The sequence below is a fragment of the Sceloporus undulatus genome, chromosome 2, assembly GCF_019175285.1.
Source record: "Sceloporus undulatus isolate JIND9_A2432 ecotype Alabama chromosome 2, SceUnd_v1.1, whole genome shotgun sequence".
NCBI classification, from domain to species: Eukaryota; Metazoa; Chordata; class Lepidosauria; order Squamata; family Phrynosomatidae; genus Sceloporus; species Sceloporus undulatus.
Genome location: NC_056523.1, coordinates 291,027,683 through 291,039,149, shown reverse-complemented (window position 1 = coordinate 291,039,149; position 11,467 = coordinate 291,027,683).

The following is an 11,467-nucleotide window of genomic DNA, read 5'->3' as shown; positions in this document are numbered from 1 at the left end:
TGTTCCACTGTCCAACAGCCCTGACTGTCAGGAAGTTCCTCCTAATGTTGAGGTGAAATCTCTTTTCCTGGAGTTTGCATCCATTGTTCTGCGTTCATGCAGCCATGCTTGGGGATAAATCAGATCATTCCATATATTTATCATATTTGAACTATATTTCATTTGATGTAATTCCAGTCTTTTTTAATTTCCTCCTACCCAAAGGATTGTGTTTCTATTACCTTCTTTTACACATTTTCCTTTCATTGCAGACACTCTGTGGATGACATTAAAGTGTCCATCCCCCTTTTCCCCTTCCACATGGTTATGGATGATATACAGGTCTGGATATGAACTTTGTATTAAAGAGTTAAACTTAAGAGTAAGGAAACAGATTTAAATGCTACAAAGAATTTTGGGTTACAGAAAGTCTAGACTTAATATTAAAGAATGAAAACATTCAAAATATGGGAGAGGAAGCTGTTTGATACTTGATGTTTTAACATGTCGAGTGCTGTGTTTTGTAAAATGAATATGTAAAGCTGTTTAGTTATACAGTTTAACTATGTACATAATGTTTATTTATGTATGTTTTAATAATACATTTTTAAATAAAAAATAAAAACAAATCAGATCATTCCCATCTACCAAGAGCAATAGCAAGTACATTTCTATGCTGCTTATCAGTGCACTTAAGCTCTTCCTAGTGTCATGCTAACAGATGTGTCATAAAACAACCAGCAGAAATTAAAATGATACCTTATGAAACTGCAATTATCACATGCGCAACTTAAATGTATGCGTAAACACAAGGAAGGAAGGGTTGGTTAAAACGGGCACGTTTCATTGTTTTTGTTAAAACTTGTCTTGCATGTTTTATACTAGCGTTTTAACTTTTTGGACCGTTTTAGATTCATAAGCTGCCACAAGTCCTTGTACTGGGAGGAAGGCAGGATGATGATGATGATGATGATGATAAAGTATTTCAAAGAAAATTTTAAAAAGAATAAAATTTAAATATTTTTTAAAATGTAAATTAAAAATTGAAATTTGAATTTAAAAAAACTGCTGGGGCCTCTCCTTTCTCCTCCCACTGAGCCTCGCCCCACTCTCTCCAGCTCTTAAAGCATTTTAAAGGGAAGGAGATGAATCCCGTTTCTGACAAAAGTAGGTGTTTGAGGAGCAGTGGTGTCAAGCCCCTTAGGATGTGGCCTGGTGTGCTCTTAGTGAGGCTGGAATATAGGATAAGTGATGGAAAAGAAGGACGCCCAGTGGTCACCCTGCATTAGAAACTTTGCTGGCCATCAAGGAAGATGCCTGCAAATTGTGTGTGTATTATGTGCCACCAAGTCATTTCTGACTTAGGGGGAGCCTAAGGCGGACCTCTCATGGGGTTTTCTTGGCAAGATTTGTCCAGAGGAGGTTTGTCATGGACTTCTCCTGAAGCTGAGAGAGTGTAACCATTTTTATTTGGTGGTGAAGGAGAAGTGGGGAGAATTATGCACATGTTCAGTGTTACAGTCCATCAATAAATATTCCAGTGCTATGCTTGGGAACTGAAATTATGTCTGAGGCTAAACCACTGTTACTCTAACTTTTTACCTTTGGGACCACCATCTACATGCTGACATCACACACATCGTAATATAGTTTTGTTGTTGTTGTTAACTGCCCTGAGTCAGCCTCAACTCATGTCGACCTTGTGGGTGAAACATCTCCAAGACCCTATATCCTCCATGGGTGCACTCACAACGTCCGCCCTGTGGTACTAAAAGAACCCATTTTTCCGGGTTCTTTTTCCTCCAGAGGGAAGCTGCGCAGTTTGGCGGCTGTGGCTTCCTTCTGGAGAAACTTAGGCCAGCAGCAGGCGGCCTTTTTCAGGTGGTATGTCCCGCGCCTTAGCCTCCTGGGAGACTTAAGGCTTGAATTGTTCAAGGACTCATTTCTTGCTCTTTTTGGCTGTCCATTTGGTCCTCGGCACTCTTCTCCATCATCACATCTCAAATGAGTTTAGTTTCTTTCTATCCACTCTCTTCACTGTCCAGCTCTCCCATCTGTACATGGTGACAGGGAATATAATGGCTCTGCTGATTCTAACTTTAGTGCTCAGTTGTATATCTTTGTAGTTTAGGCTCTTGTCTAGTTCTTTCATGGCAGCCCTTCCCATTCCTAGTGTTCTTATTTCTCAACTGAATAAAAAATATTTTGTGTCATCTGAATAAAAAATATTTTGTGTGCATATTTTCATTCACACATTCATGTATATTTATATTTTAACATTTTAGAAGGAAATAACACTGATCAAATTAGAACAGTTTTATTTAAGTAAATGCAATATTTAACCTAACATGTGTAAAATTTTACATATAAGGAAGTTTGGAAAGAAGAGAGGAGGGATCAGGGCCTCCAAGTCTTGCGCCCCCCTCCCCTTGAGCAACTCATGCCACTGCCAGGGTCTCACCCCACAGTCTGAGAACCACTGGGCTAAACGAAGTGAAGACAACCATGGCCCTCCAGATGTTTTTGGACTACAGCTTCCATAATAGCCCACCATTTGCTATCCTGGTTTGATGGGAACTGTAGGCCAAGCTGTCTACAAGCTGCCAGCTCAGCCTTAGATCTTAGAAAGTCCTGATGTTCAACAGAAAAAGAAGTCTGAGAGTCCATAGAATCATAGAATCCTTGGAAGAGACCACAAGGGCCATCCAGTCCAACCAATGCCACACAGGAACTCACAATCAAAGCACGTCCAGTGCATCTCCAAGAATGGAGACTCTGCCACACTCTGAAGGAGTGTGTTCCACTGTCAAACAGCTCTTACTGTGAAGAGGTTCTTCCTAATGTTCAGTTGGAATCTTTTTTCCTTTAGTTTGAATCCATTGCTCCAAGTCCTGTTCTCTGGAGCTTCACAAAACAAGTTTGCTCTATCCTCAATATGACTTCCATTCAAATATTTAAACAGGGCTATCACATCACTTCTTAACCTTATCTTCTCCAGGCTAAACATACCCACACTACTTTCCTTTTTTCTAGTATCTAAAACAGAGCCATCATAGCCTACAGCCTGTGGATTGCTGCCAGTCTGTGAGCCATCAGTTATTAGTTTGGAATGAGTTTCCAGGAAACTACACAAACATCATAACAATAGGGCACAAATATGGTGCTGTTCTTTGGCAGATTGGGGAAAATAATCAACAGGGCACTCAAATGCTACAGAGGAGTGCTTGTTACTTGGCATTGTTTTAACCATTTTTTGTGCTAAACAGATTTGCTAGTTGTATGAATATTTCAGGAACAATAGTGCAAAGGTTCTGTCTGTAAAAATAGCTGGTATGTGCTAAGGATAAAAACAAGAAGACAATAGAGCTGTGCAGCAAAACTCAAGCAACTTTTTTTTGTTAAAGAGGTTTTTGTTTTGATTTACAAAGCAAGCAGTAAGAGTCCTTGAATGATAGTCTTTGAATTCAGTATAGTGTTCTGTACTAGACTAACTCTGTGAAGCCAAACTAAGGGGCTATACAGGCCGCCCCTTTCCTGGCCAGATAGGGACCACGGCAACCTCATGCTGCAGCCCTGATCCAGCCTCTGGAGTGGCTGTATGGCGCACCTTTGGCGCTGCATCATGTGGATGCAGCACCAGAGTTGTGCCATGATGCTGTGCATGGTCTGGAATGGTGCACAGCATCATGACACCCTGGGGGTGAAAATAGAGTGTCCAGCATCAGGACGCTACACCCTGACTCCACCCACAGGCCGGCACAAAGTGCCGGTCTGTACAGGGCCTAAATCTACAGCTGAACCTATGCCTCAAACAATATCCCAAACAGGAAAATTGAACCTTAAGAATAGATGTCAAGATACAGTTGGACTTTGTTTGCTTGTTTGTTGTTGTTGTTGTTGATGATGATGATGTTTTATGGCTCTAACGCTGCACTTTCCTTAACTTTGCCTCATAGCATCCCATTGTACATGCACCCACACACAATCATGCATGTGCAGGCCATCAACTGCATTCTGAGGACATGCATATAAGCCCTGAGAAAAACTTCCAGTGCTCTTGGTACAGTACTTTCATTCTCTCATCATCCTTCCTCACCACTGACCATACAGGTCATGACTTGCCCCTGTCTCTTGTCTGAAATAGTTTGATTATACCTCAGTTTTGCTACTTGTGAAATTCTTGGTCAAGCTAAAATTTGTATTTTCACTCCTTTTAAAAAAATGCCACTTGGATCCAGCTTTTAAATAGTATTGTTTCAGAGATTTCCTAATTACCTCTTGATTCGGAAGAAACAAATTGTAAATTATGCCCTTGGCTCTTACTAATTCTAAGCTTGCGAGACTATACAATTCTTCCACCCTGAAAAACTGAGACAGGTTTGTTGCAAATCAGACAATAGAAATTGCTGACAGGATGTCTTGCCTCTGTTAATTTTACAGAGAAAGTACTTGCCTAAGATAACTGAAATCAATACTGATTTGGTCTTTAGGGGGAACACAAAGTTGTTAATTAATGCTCCCTGATTGTCAATCTTGCATGTAATGAATTTCAATTGTCCCTTATTGCTGTTTGAAAACCTGGCAACACTGGTCAGTAGCCAACAGACTCCATTGTTCTATCAGACATATCATTTCCTTAATATCTAAAGTGGTCTTTAATCCTGATTCCAAGCAGCCAGCATTCATACAAAGCCAACAGCCCGGACTAGGACATTTTGCTGCCTAGGGTGGAGCAACAACAAATGTGAACTCCCACTCACTCAAGTCATAGCACCCAAAGACAGCCAAGTTATTCTGGTACATGTGGTTGAAAATTTCACATGCATCTCCCTGTTTCTGCCAGTAAATAACCATGACACAAATAGCTAACAATCTGCTGCCTAGAGTGTGGACTACCCTTGGTACAAGTAGAGAGTTGGCTTGATTTGAAAGGACAGATTGACGACTCAGGAGACACTGGTGGGGCATTGGCAGCATATTGGTGGTAGATAGGGGATCAGGGAAAGAAATTTTGAGTTGAAGTGTGTTATTTGTTCCTGCATGGCAGGGAGTTGGACTGGATGGCCCTTGTGGTCCCTTCTAACTCTATGTTTCTATGGCCTGGAATGGATGGGCCAAATGAAGCAACTTTTGTTTCCATTCTGCTCCCTGATTCCCTATTTATTTATTGTAATTTGTTGTTTTTAGTTGTCATAAGGTCAGCTTTGACTTATGGTGACCCTATGAATGAGACATCTTTAAGAAAGCCAGTCTTCAACTGTGGTGTTCAGGTCTTGTAGGCTCAGGACTGCAGTTTCCTTTATTGAATCAATCCACCTGTGCTCCTCCCTCCTTAACTGTCATCTTTTGGCCTCTGAGGGAGAGAATAGGCTGGCCCAACTCCATCAGGGGCTAGCCTGAAGAAAGAGGCTCCTTCCCCCTTAACTGTCATCCTTCGGCCTATGAGGGAGAGAATAGGCTGGCCCAGCTTCATCAGGGCTAGCCTGAAGAAAGAGGCTCCTCCCCCCTTAACTGTCATCCGGCTTATGAGAGAGAGAATAGGCTGGCCCAGCTTCATCAGGGCTAGCCTGAAGAAAGAGGCTCCTCCCTCCTTAACTGTCATCTTTTGGCCTCTGAGGGAGAGAATAGGCTGGCCCAAATCCATCAGGACTAGCCTGAAGAAAGAGGCTCCTCCCTCTTTAACTGTCATCTTTCGGCCTCTGAGGGAGAGAATAGGCTGGCCCAATTCCATCAGGGGCTATCCTGAAGAAAGAGGCTCCTCCCCCCTCCCAGCTCCACCAGGACTAGCCTGAAGAAGAAGAGCCCTCCCTCCAGTCCATCTGCCTTGATCCAGGCCTCAGAGGGAGAGAAGAATGCTGGACCTGATCCCCTCCCCCCTCACCATTCCCTTCGCCTTTTGTGTCGTGTCTTTTAGATTGTAAGCCTGAGGGCGGGGAACTGTCTATTATCCCCACTGTTGTAAACCGCTCGGATTCCCAGTGATTGGGCAGTATATAAATAAATACTATTATTATTATTATTATTATTATTATTATTATTATTATTACTACTACTACTACTACAGTGGTCTCTCTCTTTTCTTATTGCCTTCCACATTACTGAGCATTATCACCTTTTCTATGTCTTTTCAGGGTATGCCCAAAGTACCACAGCCTCAATTTAGTCATCTAGGCTTCTAGTAAGAGCTCAGGCCTGATTTGTTCTTACGTGAGAAGCAGACGGTCAAAAGGAGTCAGCTTCCTGGCAAACTGGAGGCATGGCATTCAGACAGCAGCACACACACCCCAGTCCACCAGGAAGTTGCATAGCTGACTGCACATGCGGTGAATCCAAGGCATTTCGTCAGTGCAGTGCTTACACATGCTGCACTGAAGAAATGCCGCCATGGCTACAAAGGTGCCCTTTCCTTGGTGCAAAACAGAGTGCCAGAGAAAGGCTGGGTTGGGGGCAAGTTGTGCTGTTGCTGTGGCCCCAACCTGGCAAGCAAAGGGGTGGCCAGAAGCTGCTCCATTGGGGCTGTTTGTTTTGCCCCTTAGACTCATTTATTGGTCTTTCTGACAGTCCTTGGTACCCATTGAATTCTTTCCCAGCACCACATTCCAAATGCATTGACTTCCTTGCTTTCATCTTTTTTCACTGTTTACTTTTCATACACGTATTTACAAATCAGAAATGCAAATAGCAGAAATACATAGAAACAAATAGAAATAAAATGGCCTTTTATTTTATTTTATTTTATTTTATTTTATTTTATTCATTTTTGCAATAAGCCATTTTATCTCTGGCTCTATGTATGGTCTATTTCCTAGGTGATAATTGCAACTGATCCTTTGTTGCGAGTGGGAGTGAGTGTGCCAGGGTGACCTTTGCAAGTCACTTGGGTATATGTCAGGTATATGTCAGGTGGCATTTTTTCTGCAGCAATTGTCACTTTTTTCTTTCCTGTAAGGGGACTCTGCACATATTTGCATAGCTAGTACTGATATTTTAGAGATGAGTACATATGCTGCATCTAATTATTATGTAAATCTAATTTTTAAAGAATTGGCAAAAGCATTAATTACTTCATACATCAGATCTTGATATGGCAATAATGCTTTGATTACATTCATTTGGAATACTGTAACCTTTTCTATTGTTACCAAGTTTGGACTTATATAAACTGTTGGGTACATGCGGTCTGTGCTATGACTCCTGACTGACCCCATAGGGGACCCGCTATTAACCTAAGAGTGGAGAGACCATGTAGGCAGCTCACCTGACTCAGGCAGAGCCCTAGAAAAAGCTAAAATTGGGAAATTCCATAGGAAGTCTTGGGAGTCGCAAAACCAGAATCGCCTCTGCTGTCCAAGTAAAGACAATGGACTTAGCTTCTCACTTAATGGGCTAGTGATCAGCTTAACGGCTCAGCAATCAAGTCGGCTGCCCTTCCGAATTGTGTCCTGACCTAGTGCATTGTGCAACACATTGCTTGCTCTCGGCTTAACAAAGCCCAGGCAATCAACGCCTTTGTCTAGCAAGTCCCATAGCCTCAGGATACGTTTCCCCCTATATAAACCCTGAGTTTTGAGACCCTCTTTGGGTTTTCTGAGCCTGGGTTCTTTGAGCATTAAGCTCTGCTGAAATCACTGAGCTCTCACTGTCACCAACTTGAGCCCAGCTCTCAAGCCTCTGCGGCCTTCTTTCTGCTCCCGCGACCGTGATCCACTGTCCATCCAAGCTTCATCTGTACTTCCCAGAGAAGACTTTTAAGGTAGTATATCCTACTGGTGCCTCTCCTTCTCAACCTATCTCCTGAACTTACCCCTCCCCTGCTGTAGCACTGAGTGTGTGTGTGTGTGTGTGTGCGTGCGCGCATGCCCCCTTTTGCTGTGTGGTTTAACTTGTGCTTTAATAAATGTTATTAGATTAATTGGACCTAGTTGGTATCAGAGTCTCATTCTCTTGGGGTGTACTGGCGACCTCTGGTATACACTTTGGGACACGATCTTGGCACGTGGTATTGTAAGGGCCACCTCTTGGCAATATTTGAGCTAATTAAAATCCCCCTACTTTGATCCCTCCTAACACTATGTGGGGATAACTTTGGAAACTGATCAGAAACACTTCAAAATGATGTGGCCAGACTGCTCACTGGGGATGGTTATAGGGAACATTGTACAGTGGGCCCTTGGTATCCAGTGGGGTTGTTCCAGGACCCCCCATGGATACCAAAATCTGTGAATGCTCAAGCCCCATGAAATACAATGGCATAATAAAATGGTGTCCTTTATATAAAATGGCAAAATCAAGGTGTGCTTTTTGTAATTTATATATTTTTAAAATATTTTCAAGCCATGGATGCTTGAATCCATGGATAAAAAATTATGTGGATATGAGATTTCCCAAATTGTATGATCTTTGAAGAGGGCTTTCTCTTAGTCCTTCTGCAATTGGAAGATGGCAAAGACATGAGGAAAAGACTTTTCAGTGGCATTAATGATTAAAGTAGCCACCCAAACTTTTGCATATGCAAATTCCATATAAGCCCTGATCAAGACTACAGGAAGTATAGTGAGAGAACTATTACTTCACTTTTCATATTAGCATAACTCACAGTTATATAAAATACAATCACACATTCCTGTTTTCTTCATTAGGAACGGTAGGTACCTTTTCCTCCGAGGTACTTCTGCACTGAAAAGTAGGAAGTTATCAACACAGGTGAATATCACACGGGAGGCTTACCATTGTAAATTGTCAGGAAATAGTCAGAAATTGTGGGAAAACCGTGGTCTGTGTTCACACCCCTATGTTCACACCCTATGAGTAAATAATCATGGAGGCGTCAGCACTCCCCTATCTCATCAGTAAAGCATTCTTGGAGCTGCCACTTGGCAATAACGTGATCTACCATTATTGCCAAATGGCAGCTCCAAAAACACTTTAGTGATGGGATGAGCAAGCACCAATGCCTCCATGACAATTTACTCACAAGAGAAGCGCGTGGGGGTGTCACTGTAGATCAAGGGTTTTCCACAATTTCTGGTGATTTCCTGACGATTTACACATGGTAAGTCTCCTGTGTGATATTCTCCACAAACACTACAGCTACGCAGCCTACACAATTGTCAGCCATATGGGCAGTCAGAATGCTGGGATCTCATCCACAGAGCCATATCGATCTGATTAAATCTTACAGAGGTTAAAAAATGGATCAGTCATATCTAGTTTGGCAGGCTATGTTGTTTACAAACAGAAATTAAAACAAAACAAAACAAAAATACCCATTGTAAACCTTGACTGTCCACGTTAGCCATAGCCCTAGGCATCACTTACCGTTCATTAAACTGATCCTTGTTAGCACTTGTTGGGAATGTCATTTGTTAATATTACACTCTATAATTTAATAAAGCTCATTAACAGACTGACATTGCTGCAGGCAATTAAATAATCTAACACCACACCACCCCCCGGTCACATTATTGTGACCTCTTCCATGCTAGGAAATCACACATCCATAACTCACTTCCGAATTAGTAGCTGCTGCTGCTGCTCCTTCTGAAGTATAAAAAGATTTTCTGTTCTTCCTACTCATATGTAGCAGGATGATCAGAACCAAAACAAATGAGCAGGTGTCTGAACCCCAGTTAAAAACCATTTGGGGACCTTAAGCTAATGTTTCTAGGTTTTTCAAACATCAGGACAGGACAGGTTAGCTCAAAACTGGCTGGCACACATGAGACAGGTGTATATATAAAAATGTGTTTCAAGCTTTGCAAAGGGAGGGCTTCTCTCTCATGGGAGGCCCCCATGTCACAAGATTAGAGACAGGTTTTATATAGGCCTGCCTCACATGCAATTTGGCTCAGTCAATTGGGCCTGCAGAGCTAAGAGTAGGATGAATTGGTGCCAGCCACATTCATAACAAATAGAATGCTGCAACATTTGTTATTTGAAATCTGAAGCCATTTTGCTCTGTGTCAAATACTGTACTTGCAGGTTGGTCTGTTTTAAACACAGCTGATGCCCACTCTTGCTACTGTCACTATATAAAAATGATACAGAATTTGGCGCTGCTATGCTCCAAGACAATAACTTATGCAACATAGCTGGACCCCCTTCCAGACCCCTGGAACCATTCCCCCCTCCATCAGCTCTGATCAAAGCAGCTCCTACATAGAGTTGGTTTCAATCACTTCACATAAAAAAGTATTTACATATTTTACCTTGGAGTGGAGCAAATACAGACAATGCACATGGCCCCCAGGACTACCCAGCATTCCAAGAACCATTTTTAAAGGGAGAACCTTCCAAAAGGCTTCCCAATTCTCGGAAGGGGCAAGAAGGTCAATTTTGCCATGTCCCCCCCAGCCAAAGTCCTCCTGCCCCAACATGAAGTGATTTACTAAGATTTTTTATCCAGCTTTTAGCTCTATAAAGATCTTTTAAAAGCACACACAAATACTATTAATCTCGTTAAGTGTAAGTGAACGATTGATACACAGGCCATATGATCTATTTTAGAGCAGTCAGTCCTCTGTGTGAAAGTCTGTCAGAGAAAATTTCTTTATTTTCAGGCTTCCTGTATTTGAAGGGTTCTTTAGTGCAAGGTAGATATAAGGAACTATAGTAAAGACTGGAAATTAAGGGAATAAAGTGAAATAAAGACAAGGAACTGTAGCATGAGAAAGCACCAGGGGCTTTGAAGTTGTCCATCAACAGTTAGCACTTGGACAGCAGAATCAGTCTCCCCTGCTTGGATGAGATGTACTGTTTTTTGATTTAAATTATAGGACCCCCCCCCCCCATGTGCTATGATAGATCTCCTCTTCATGCTGGTCCCACAGTTACAAACCCTTGGGCTACTGTCACTCACCTTGCTCCCTTGCTCCTCAAAATCCCTCTCTGGATTGGGTGCTTGGTGACCCCTTTATGGGGTGATCCCTTTATGGGGCAGTGGATGAGTGGTTCAATGTGATAAGCATGACCAGGCTCTATACTAAAATTTAACAGGAACAGCCAGACACAGTTGTTTAAAAATGCAAACAAACAATTACAAGTTTGTTAATGCACAATTAGTTCACATACTAACCTCTGACTCATATTTAATAATTCAGACCTCCCCAAAATCCTATTCGATTCTTTTCTCTGACTGACTGTCCTATCTTTATCACAGCTTTACCTTATCTCTATGCCATCTTTTCCCTATCTGCATTCTGTCATAGACAAGCCTTAGTTTTGTATCCTTTCATACACACACACACCGACAGACTTCCTGTCACAACATTTCCTGAGCTGTGATAGGCTGGCACCAACAAGACCTGCCCACCGTCTCCCTTCACATATGCATATATATATATACACACACACACGCTTTTTATGCAAACCTATCTCTTTTTGGATCATGCATAAGTGGCCTCCCTGTTCTTGGGCTCTTTTTTGGTTTCCACACTACATTGCAGCACTCCCACCACCATTCATATTGCTATCTAGTCACCTTGGCTTT